Source organism: Alosa sapidissima, chromosome 10 (genome assembly GCF_018492685.1).
Source record: "Alosa sapidissima isolate fAloSap1 chromosome 10, fAloSap1.pri, whole genome shotgun sequence".
Lineage (NCBI taxonomy): Eukaryota > Metazoa > Chordata > Actinopteri > Clupeiformes > Clupeidae > Alosa > Alosa sapidissima.
Genome location: NC_055966.1, coordinates 29,557,293 through 29,568,212, shown reverse-complemented (window position 1 = coordinate 29,568,212; position 10,920 = coordinate 29,557,293). Strand labels below are relative to the sequence as shown.

At 43.3% G+C, this 10,920-nt stretch overlaps 1 protein-coding gene across 1 annotated transcript in view; it reads left to right on the top strand.

The window, feature by feature from the left end:
- The first annotated feature begins 4,941 nt into the window (after positions 1-4,941).
- Positions 4,942-10,920, top strand: part of cers2b (ceramide synthase 2b) — a 30,578-nt gene continuing 24,599 nt past the window's right edge. The window contains exon 1 of the mRNA XM_042107689.1: positions 4,942-5,466. The gene's annotated coding sequence lies outside the window, so the exon portion shown is untranslated. The remainder of the gene's footprint in view (positions 5,467-10,920) is intronic.

The following is a 10,920-nucleotide window of genomic DNA, read 5'->3' as shown; positions in this document are numbered from 1 at the left end:
AAAGTTGGGAACAGGACTTTTTAACATAATTAAGGTGTTCAGACTTTGGAACGGGGTAATTATTATAATTATGAACTATGATGATATTTATTTCTTATTTATTGATTCCATTTTTAATCCAATCTGTTTTTAAGTTAAAATAATAAAAAAAAAAAATGATACAACTTGTTTACTGTGATGCTTAGTATATCTGCGTTTGTGTGTGTGTGTGTGTGTGTGTGTGTGTGTGTGTGAGAGAGAGAGTTTTGGTTTAAAAAAAATAATTTAACCAACATCAAATTATTTGGTCAGTTATTATGACTTCACTACTAGACAGGTGATATTTTTTGAGATATGTGCTTCCTAGAGGCATTTTTTAGTAAAAGTTGGGAACAGGACTTTTTAACATAATTAAGGTGTGCTGAATCCAACTAGCCCTGTTCCCAAGCTGAATTTTGAGTTTATGACCATCTAATTAGCATAAACAAAATGGTTGCCAAAATGGCGATTTTGGGCACTTTCATTGGCTGGATGTCATTATACCATGTGAATTAATTCATATTGTTTACAGAAATCTCCCTTGGCCAATAGATCAAGGATACAGGCTGTGAAAAAAAGAAAAAAAATCTAGTATTATGCCTATGTTAATTACCTGAAAAAAACTTTGAAAAATGTAATTGTTAAAATTTTATAACTGAGCAGGCACACGGTATTTGACGAATGAGACTTATGTTTTTTGAGGGTCAAGAAAGATGTGTAGTGATGAAATGTAAAGTTTAAAATTGTGGCCTACTTTGCCGGTTCGATCCCCAACCAGTAGGAAATATGTGGGTGGTGGAAAGGTTGAGCACTAGTCTCCCATGCCCACATCCACAGCTGAAGTGCCCTTGAGCAAGGCACCTAACCCCTCACTGCTCCCCGGGCATCACTGTAGCAAGGCAGCTCACTGCTCCAGGTTAATGTGTGCTTCAATGTGTGACCTGTGTGTTCACTAATTCACGGATGGGATACATGCATAGACAAATTCCTTGTATACCCTCAGGTCGAACACCTTCAGGTTGCAGTTTATAAATTAAGGGGGATTGGATGGGTAGCTGTTCTAATGTGGTACTCCAAAGGTTATGGGGAATTTCTATTTATATTATGTTTAGTTTTGAGGGGATGACTAATGTTTTGACAGCCCTGTATTGTGGGCGGGACTCCAGTAAGGAGCCCGCTTTTGTGGGAGGGGCTGTGATGGTCTGCTGCCATTGTCTGCGTCTGTCTTGCTCTGTGCCCTGTGTGTCTGTCTTGCTCTGTGCCCTGTGTGTCTGTCTTGCTATGTGTCCTGTGTGTCTTTCTTGTAGGCGTGGCTGCAGACCATCTGTGGAATTGGTGACACCTGGGCCCGGTGTCTCCACACCCTTTAAAAACGGCTTCCACCCTGTTACCCGTTGGAGCTTCTTTTCTTTTGCTCAATTGCTTTTTTTGCATGCAACACACTTTCATCCATTGTCCATGCAGCCACACACTTACTTTACACTACTGACTTTACTGACTTCCACACTCCACGGTTTAGTCTGTCCTCTTGCGTTACCCTTATAATAAATTACTTATTATTTTGGGCTTTAAACTCTGCGTCCTTCATCTTTTGCCATGGCCTTTGAGCCGGGTCATGACACCCAAGTACACTTGGCCATAAAACCTGATTTACATTACATTTTACATAATTGAAGCGAATTAGGTTGGTAATGTATGTAGTCTCAGATTAAGTTACACAGGCCTTTACCCATTTCGGTAACACTTTACGGTAAGGATACATGAAGTAATTCATGATTTATGTATTACTTCATTCATTAATATCTAATTAATCATCAGGAATTTATTGAGTCCATAGTTTGTCATTTGTGACCTCATACATGAACACATTACTAAAGTATTATGTACGATGGGCACATCATTATGAATTATGATGTATTAACCATGATCATGACTTTATTTTTATGCCAAAAATGTGGTCATCACTGCTCAAATTCTCATAAATTTGGAGTTCTCTAAACACGTCATTATTCACTACTTTAGTTGAGGGGCCACAGACATGATGAATGCATGAGCAATTATCCTAAAATCCATGTAATCATGATGATCATGCTTAAGAAATCATAAATCACAATGATATACCCATCACACCTAATGCTTTAGTTGATGTGTTGTTCATACGTGAGGTCATCATGAATGAGAGTATATGAATTCATGTCAATTCCTGATGATTAATATGATATAAAGGATAAAGGAAGTAATGCATAAATCATGAATTAATTCATGCATGAATTCATGATAATTCATGTACCTTTACCATAAAGTGTTACTCATATTTCTTCATAACCTTTGTGTTAGTAAAATGATTGAATGTCCTGTGAATTAATAGCTAGATTAATAACTTTATAACTAGTTCAAGTACTTTATTTGTAGCCAGAGGTAGATTTTGTTTGCAGTATAGAGTGCTTCAAGAGAATTTGCCAGAACAGGAGCACAGAGGATGCCATCTTTACGGCAATTCACTCTGCCCTGTCCCTCCTTGACAATAGCAACACCTATGTGAGAATGCTGTTCATTGACTTCAGTTCAGCGTTATCCCCTTCAAACTGATCACCAAACTCAGTGAACTGGACATCAATACCTCCCTCTGAAACTAGATTCTGGACTTCCTAACCAACAGACCGCAGTCTGTTAGATTAGATAACCTCACCCACTCAACCCTCACCCACCGGCGTGTGCCGAGTCCTCCTTTACTCCCTCTTCACCTACAACTGCATACCTGTACCTGGCTCTAACACCATTGTCAAGTTTGCAGACAACACTACGGTGATTGCTCTCATCAGCAACAATAATGAGGGAGGAGGTCCAGCACCTAACATCGCGGAGCACCGACAACAACCTGGCTCTCAACACCAAGAGGACCAAAGACCTCATTGTGGACTTCAGGAAGTCAAAAGCTAGCACACAAAGCCCCATCCTCATCAACAGGACTGAGGTGGAGCATGTCACCAGGGTGTCCACATCTCTGTGGACCTCTCTTGGACCCTCAACACTTCTACCTTGATCAAGAAGGCTCACCAGCATCTCTTCTTCCTGAAGAGACTAAAGAACACAACCTCTCTCCTCAGATCCTGGTGAACTTCTAAACCTCTACCGCTGCACCATTGAGAGCATCCTCACCAACTGTGTCACAGTATGGTGGCAACTGCTCTGCCTCCGACTGGAAAGCACGGCAGAGGATGGTGAAAACTGCTCAACGCATCACTGGTTCCTCACACCCCTCCATCAACGACCCCCCCCCCCCCCCCCCCGCCTGTGCCTGTTGAGGTGTCCATGTTGGCAACCTTCACAGGGACAACAAGGAGGCAAACATTTTGCCCCTATCCCACCCATAGAATTCTATTTATATTTATAAATGTACACACTTTATTACACTTAAACATAGCAATATTCTACTGATATTTATTCTTGTTCATACTGCACATACACTTATATATTTTCAGTACTCTGCACAATGACAATGAAGTTGAATCTAAGATAATCTAATCAAATGAAACATGTGACTGCTGGCCATCTTTCCCATTTGGAATCAAGGATGCTAGCTTGTTAGTTAACGGTTGTTTGTGATTAGTTCAAAGGAACTCCAATGATTTTAAACTCCAAACATGTGTCTCCCCACCACGAAGAAGATTTTTACCAATGAAGTCAGGCCACACTCTTTGCCAAAGAGGACCGTAAACATAGTAGAGTATAATAAGGTGATAATAAGGTTAATTAGCATAATAATAGTTTTTTTGCATTTTTATATTTTTCATAGCCTTTACTTTTTATTTATTGCCCACGGGAGATTTCTGAGATGCACAGATGTGAACAATATTAATTTATTTACATGGTATAATGATGCCCATCCGAAGAAAGTGCCCAAAATCGCCATTTTGGCAGCCATTTTGTTTATGCTAATTAGATGGGAAAACTCAAAATTCTGCTTGGGAACAGGGCTAGTTGGATTCAGCACATGTTAATTATGATAAAAAGTCCTGTTCCCAACTTTTACTAAGAAATGCCTCTAGACCCATATACAAGGACTTTTTCTTGAAATAGCACTTGTCTACTACACCAGTTGCATCTGGATCACCTTCGCATAACACTGGAGTGTTTGTACCGATGTCCTGCCACTGGAGGGAGACAGTGATGTGGCTGTGGAGCCATGCTAACCATCAGGCTCTGTGAATCATCTGGTTTTCTGGCGATCCTTCACATCTACACATGTGGCCGTCAGTCCACACACAGTATTGAAACAGTGTCACTCAGTAGTCATTTATGAAGATTTCTCTCAACCAGTCAACCAGAACAATGTTCTTCCTTTTCAGTAACCTGAGTACATCTGACATTATCACCACTGTGTGTGTGTGTCAGGATTAAAGTGCTAAAGACACCATTTTCTTGTCAGATCAGTGAGCCTATTATGTATCTCCTCTCTTGCACTCTCTCATACACACAAACACACATACTCTTTCACACATACACACTAATTGTTCCAAACTATGCTGCAAACATATACCCAGCAATAGCTCAGAGAGAGAGGGTGGCCTTTGGCCTTTGCACCGAACCAGTGGTGCACATCAGAAAACATTTCATCAGGCCCTCTGTTATAGAGTGGGGGGTGCCTTATCTCAAATGAATAACATGTTTGGTCATCAACCCTTATATCATGACATGAGTTCATCAACTCATGGTCTAAGATTAGATTATTAGATTTATTACATTGGCTCTGTTTAAAGAGGACGTTAATGTAATCAGTGATAGATTAGACAATCGGTATTGCTAAACCAGCTTGCTCAAACTTCTATCAGGGCATCCGGAAGCCTGCCGCCAGACATCTCTGTTTTTCCGCCGCATGTTCACCTCACGTGTTCAGACGTCATGCATAGATCCCTCCCGTTCCGTTATTCACGCGCACTCGCTCACTCCACCCCTCTCAGTCCCCCAGAAGTCCGTTATTCACTCTTTCTAATCTAACCTCGGCGTTGCCTTCTTCCAAACAGCCGGACCGACCGACCGACGCCTATCGCTGGACGTTCAACATTTCATCCCGCTACGGATGAAAGGGAAACGAGAAGAGTGGGTCTCTCATCTCACGATAGCGGTCAAGAACGGCTCCAGTACGCCAGACTGGAACAGACGTCAAAGAAGTTTGGAAATATTTGCCTCCCTACATTACACATCTCATCGGTGTCTTTAACTCGCCTCGGAACTTTTTGGGAAAGATGCGGGCGTGTAGCAAAGACAGACAGGCCGAACACATTGCCTAAAGGCTAAACTCATTGCCTTTAAGCACGAACTTATAACAGGGATAAAAAAAAAGCTGTTCTGTTCCTCTGTGCTTATAGGATCTCATACCGTTCTTTTTTACTTTTTGTAAGTGACTTTTTTTAAACAGAAGAACTTTTCGAACATTCGCGGACCAAAGTGAGTATGGTTGTTATTTATTATTGAAGACTTAAATGTTCCTTTATTCTTTGTAGCATCCACACCTCTGCGGTGGCCGTGTTTTACCTCAGTATGACATTATGTCAGGATGGTCCGGTCATGTGTTTTAGCTCTGGGTAAACATGCGCAGTCATCACAATTCACTAACATTCACACTCCATGTAGGAATATGTAGATTAAAATGGATACAAATAGTAGGCTATTAGCCTGCTTTTCTAGCAAGGAAATGTGTTTTGTTTGAGATAAAATAAAATAACTTACATAGAAAACACTAAGTTCAGGTGGCATTGTAAAATCTTTAGATGGGTGGGTGGTGCTTCCCATAACTTAACATGCGTAAATTAGCTTAAAGTGCCTTAAGCATCAGTCACTGGGGATGGTGGCCTTTCGTTTCCAGTAATGCGCTACTGTATTGAGGATGACTGTTGGCCAGCTGGTTTGGTCCTAAAAGTATGCTGTAACCCAAACATGTGTCAGCTATGGTGTCATAGCGTTTCAAGTCACTTAAAATAAGCTGTCGGGAATGAATGAATGATGAATATATTTGAAGAAGGTTCCACAGATCAACCTGCTGTTCAAGGTCCCAGGTGGACAACTTGTCAATCTTAGAGATATATAAGTATAGATTTATTGTCAGAGATATAGGCTATAGCCTATATTCTCTTATATGATAGAGGCTAAGCAGTGGCAGTAGGCAACCTCCTGACAGCTGTCAGTGTTTGATCTAGTACAGCGTCCACTTGAGATGGTCCTTACCCATCCTCATTATTGTTGTAATGTTGAAACGAGATGAGCACAGTAAACCTTTAACTGTCGATGCATTTTACCATTTTACTAGTGTTCCAAGACGTCAATGTAAAATAGCAAACATAGATTCTAATTTAATTGAATCCAAAAAGGCCAAAGCCCATCAATCAAGATTTCTCTTGCAAATACCCTAAGTAAACATGCCCGTGTTATCAGATCTGCTGTGCAGGTGTTTGACCACTAGAGAGTATTAATGTCAGTCAATGGGCATTTTTTCCTGGACAGAACTAAAACACACACATGGTGTTTACCCTGCAGGCAGTACCCTTTAATTTGACTCCGAAATTGGACTAAAGGAGGGGTTTGGGGAAAGGGGGGGGGCATAATGCAGATGTCTGCAACACACACTCTTGGGCTTGGTGGAGTTTGCTTAATAGTGTGTGGTCATCTTGTGTGTGTGTGTGTGTGTGTGTTTTTTGTAGTACTCCACTGCCTGATTGTATCACATTCATCATGAGCAGGGTGTGTGCTTTTGTGTCTGTCTGATGCTATGAATGCGCTTGTGAGTTGGGCCTTCATCCAGACCAGCGTATGTGTGAGTTGGGTGCAGATAGGGATGCTTGATCCAGTTCTGATCAGGTCTAGAGTAATCCACTCACAGAGGAAATAATCAGATATGCTCTCAGTAGCAAACAACAGGTGAAGGCTAGAAATTGTGTATGTGTGTGCTGTGACAACCTGTGATTGTGGCTGATGGGCGTCGAATACAGGGCCTTTGGGAGCAGTGATAAAAGGCCTTTCACATCAATGTTTGATTAGATACAACCTGATACATGCATCAGATTAGCAATCTTAAATCTTCACTCTGAGCAAACTTCACACATTCTTATGCATGTGTGTGTGTGTGTGTGTGTATGTGAGTGTGTATTTGTTTGTGTGTGTTTGTGTGTATGTGTGCACATTGCACTGTAAACTTTATAAGGTTGAGGAATCTTTATGAGGTCACATTTTGGACCTGTAGTGTCCATGAATCTGAAATGTGTGTGCTTCAGAGCTGACTCCGTTTTTTCCCGTGGACACACACACACACACGCTGACTCACTCCACACCACAGTCCAGCTCGGTCCACTCCACGGTGACCACACTCACAGCAGCACCCACCTGCATCACTGTGAGTCACTGGAGGATTTGTGTGCCCTGGGCAGTGTGGGTCTGCGGGACTGTTTGACTGTTTGACTTTCTGATCGGGCTTTTCCATCTCCCTGAACATGTGTGGAATGCCCAGGGGCTTGACCGGAATTGGTGCTCATTTGGGACGGTGCACTACAGTCCAGCATCTCTGTACAGCCTAGCTGGTCCGACCACAGCAGAGGATGGTGGCTGACGTTACACGGGAAGGACAGGGAAGACTCACCTGTGGGACGTGGGGTAGATCCAGGGAAGGGCTCTCTGTGAAAGGGGCTGGAGTCGGCCCAGACTTGGACCGGAACAAGGCCAGATCAGGGCCGCATCTGGCGAGCCACAGCAGAGTCAGCGCCTAATGGCCAATGCCTGAAGCTATATTTTTCCTCAGAGGGAGAGAGAGAGAGAGCATGCATGCGTGTGCTTGTTTGTGTGTGTGTGTGTGTGTGTGTGTGTGTGTGTGTGTGTGTGTAACATGATATCTGCTCAAACACTAACACTGACGTGCTTGATGTGAGGGAGAAGATAGAGGCAGGGCATTAAAGCTGAAGGAGCTTAAAGTATAAGTGCTCATTTAACCATCATTAATTGCTACTTCTTACATGATTTGAGTGTCTGTGACTGATATTGACGGGGACCACATTTGTATCGATGTGTGTGTGTGTGTGTCTCACTGAGAGCAATGCAGTATCCTTTGGGTATCCCCCTGTAAGGAGTCACTCACTCATTCCATTCCTTTGGAATGAGTCATAGGACAGTTGTTATATACAGTTCAGTATGGGTAACAAGGAACGCCGATCTGCTGTTCAGCACACACACAGGCACACACACACACTCTCTCTTTCGATCACTCACTCCCTCACGCATGCCTTGGCTTGTACATTCACTAGTACCTATCCACATCATATCAGCCATAATGTCTTGGACCTGACATGAAATAATGCAATAAAGTCAATCTTGTGCTTTGCACACAGAGGGGCGTTGGAGGTGCAACGTCCATGTCATCTTGCTGAAGCCAGGTCAGGGCTGCTGTTTGTTTGTCAGATAATAGCTATGCTAGTGTGAAGCTCCGCTTCCTCCCCCACATGGAATCTCAAACAGCCGGCTAAGATCACCACACGCGTGCAGCTCTCAAAACACTTCCACCCCTCTGTCCAGTCTCACACACGCACATACACACACACACACATACACACACACACACACACAGAATGATGGGATTGGTCCAGAGGAGAATGGCCAGAGTCTGGTCATGTGACCTAGGTAGCCAATGATGGTGGGGAGAGTAAGAACAGCGGAGAGGGAAAAGTGCTGGAGAGTCTCACACACACACACACACACACACACACACACAGACAGACAGGCTCAGAGTCATAGACACTCACACTCACACATACACACACACACACACACACAGACAGACAGGCTCAGAGTCATAGACACTCACACTCACACATACACACACACACACACACACACACACACAGACAGGCTCAGAGTCATAGACACTCACACTCACACATACACACACACACACACACACACACACACACACACACACACACAGACAGGCTCAGAGTCATAGACACTCACACATACACACACACACACACACACACACACACACACACACACACACAGACAGACAGGCTCAGAGTCATAGACACTCACACTCACACATACACACGCACACACACACACACACACACAGACAGGCTCAGAGTCATAGACACTCACACTCACACATACACACACACACACACACACACACACACACACAGACAGGCTCAGAGTCATAGACACTCACACTCACACTCACACATACACACACACACACACACACACACACACACAAACACAGACAGGCTCAGAGTCATAGACACTCACACTCACACATACACACACACACACACATACACCCACACACACACACACACACAGACAGGCTCAGAGTCATAGACACTCACACTCACACATACACACACACACACACAAACACAGACAGGCTCAGAGTCATAGACACTCACACTCACACATACACACACACAGACAGGCTCAGAGTCATAGACACTCACACATACACAGACACAGACATACTGTACAGGCTCGGAAGTTTACATACTCACAAGTACACAGACTTACAGATACACAGGCCCACAGACATTGACACTGACATGCACAGACACACTGGCAAAGGCATAGATGCTCACAGAAACATAAGCATGTAGGCCCAGATGTTCACATGCATACAGACACGGACACACTGACATACAGGCTCACAGAATCACAGACACACAGAGTTACTCCCAGGCACATAGGCACATAGACACCTAGAATTACGGGGTCACAGACACACAAACAAAGACACAGGATATTTGAAGGCCTCGCCAAACACTTGCTATAAAAATGCTCAGAGGTAGATTCAGAAAGTGAGGAAATTTTGTCACCTTCTAACTTCACTGTAAAAGGTTGAGAGAGAAAAAAAAGTCCTAAACCAAAACCAAACTAGTCCCAAAGGGAATAGTCCTAAACCAAAATCAAACTAGTCCTGTGTGTGTGTATCTGTGTATGCGTCACCGTGTGTGTGTTGTGTGTAGTGTTTATGTGTGTATGTGCAAGCATGTGTTTTTGTGTGTTTGTGTCTGTGTATGCCCCACTGATGATCCTCTATGCATGCCTTTGTATCGGAACTCCCCCTATTACCGTCGGTCCCGTATTTCCGCCGTCTTGTATGTGTCACTTAATATCTATTTCTATACAAACCAAGACGGCGGATTCCTAAAGAAACGCAAGCACCCACAACATAGGTGTATCTAAATTAGCTATGTACCAAAAATGACATTTTACCGTGACTCAAAGAGCTGTAAACAGTGTTGTAAGGCTGCGTGTACACATTCGCTTGGAGCTCCAGTGGAATTTTAATTTCATGACGAGAATTCTCGGTCTAACCGTTCATGTGCCGTTGAAACAGCGTAAATAGGCGACCCATCAGGCCAGCACTATAACTCTGAGCGTGGTAAACAAAATCGGATATTTCAGGCAGTAAATGCTCCCGTTAAGAACCAAACCAGATTTTGTTCAAATCTACACACGAATGGCTACTGAAAAATGTAAGGTTCATTTAGCAGATGTTATTTTGAAGTGTTAAAAAACATTGTTGTTTTAGAATTTCCGAACAAAAGTGGTGATAATTGGGGGTGTTACGATATGTGCTTGAGCCTCAGGGCTTATCCTTTGCGTGTAAATGTGTGTGTGTGTGTGTTTTTCCCTGTGCTGATTCTTACTGCCCCTTTGAGCTTGTCCACAGTCCATCCTGCAGCGTGTGTAGAGTTTAGACCCAGCAGTGTGGAGGCCCTGTGTATGTGTGTGTGTGTGTGTGTGTGTGTGTGTGTGTGTGTGTGTGTGTGTGTGGAGGGAGGCACAGCTGTCAGATCCTTGGTCCTCTCAACTATTGCCTACACCCAGTAGCTAACAAGGATGACCCTTGGACTGCGTGTTAGCACA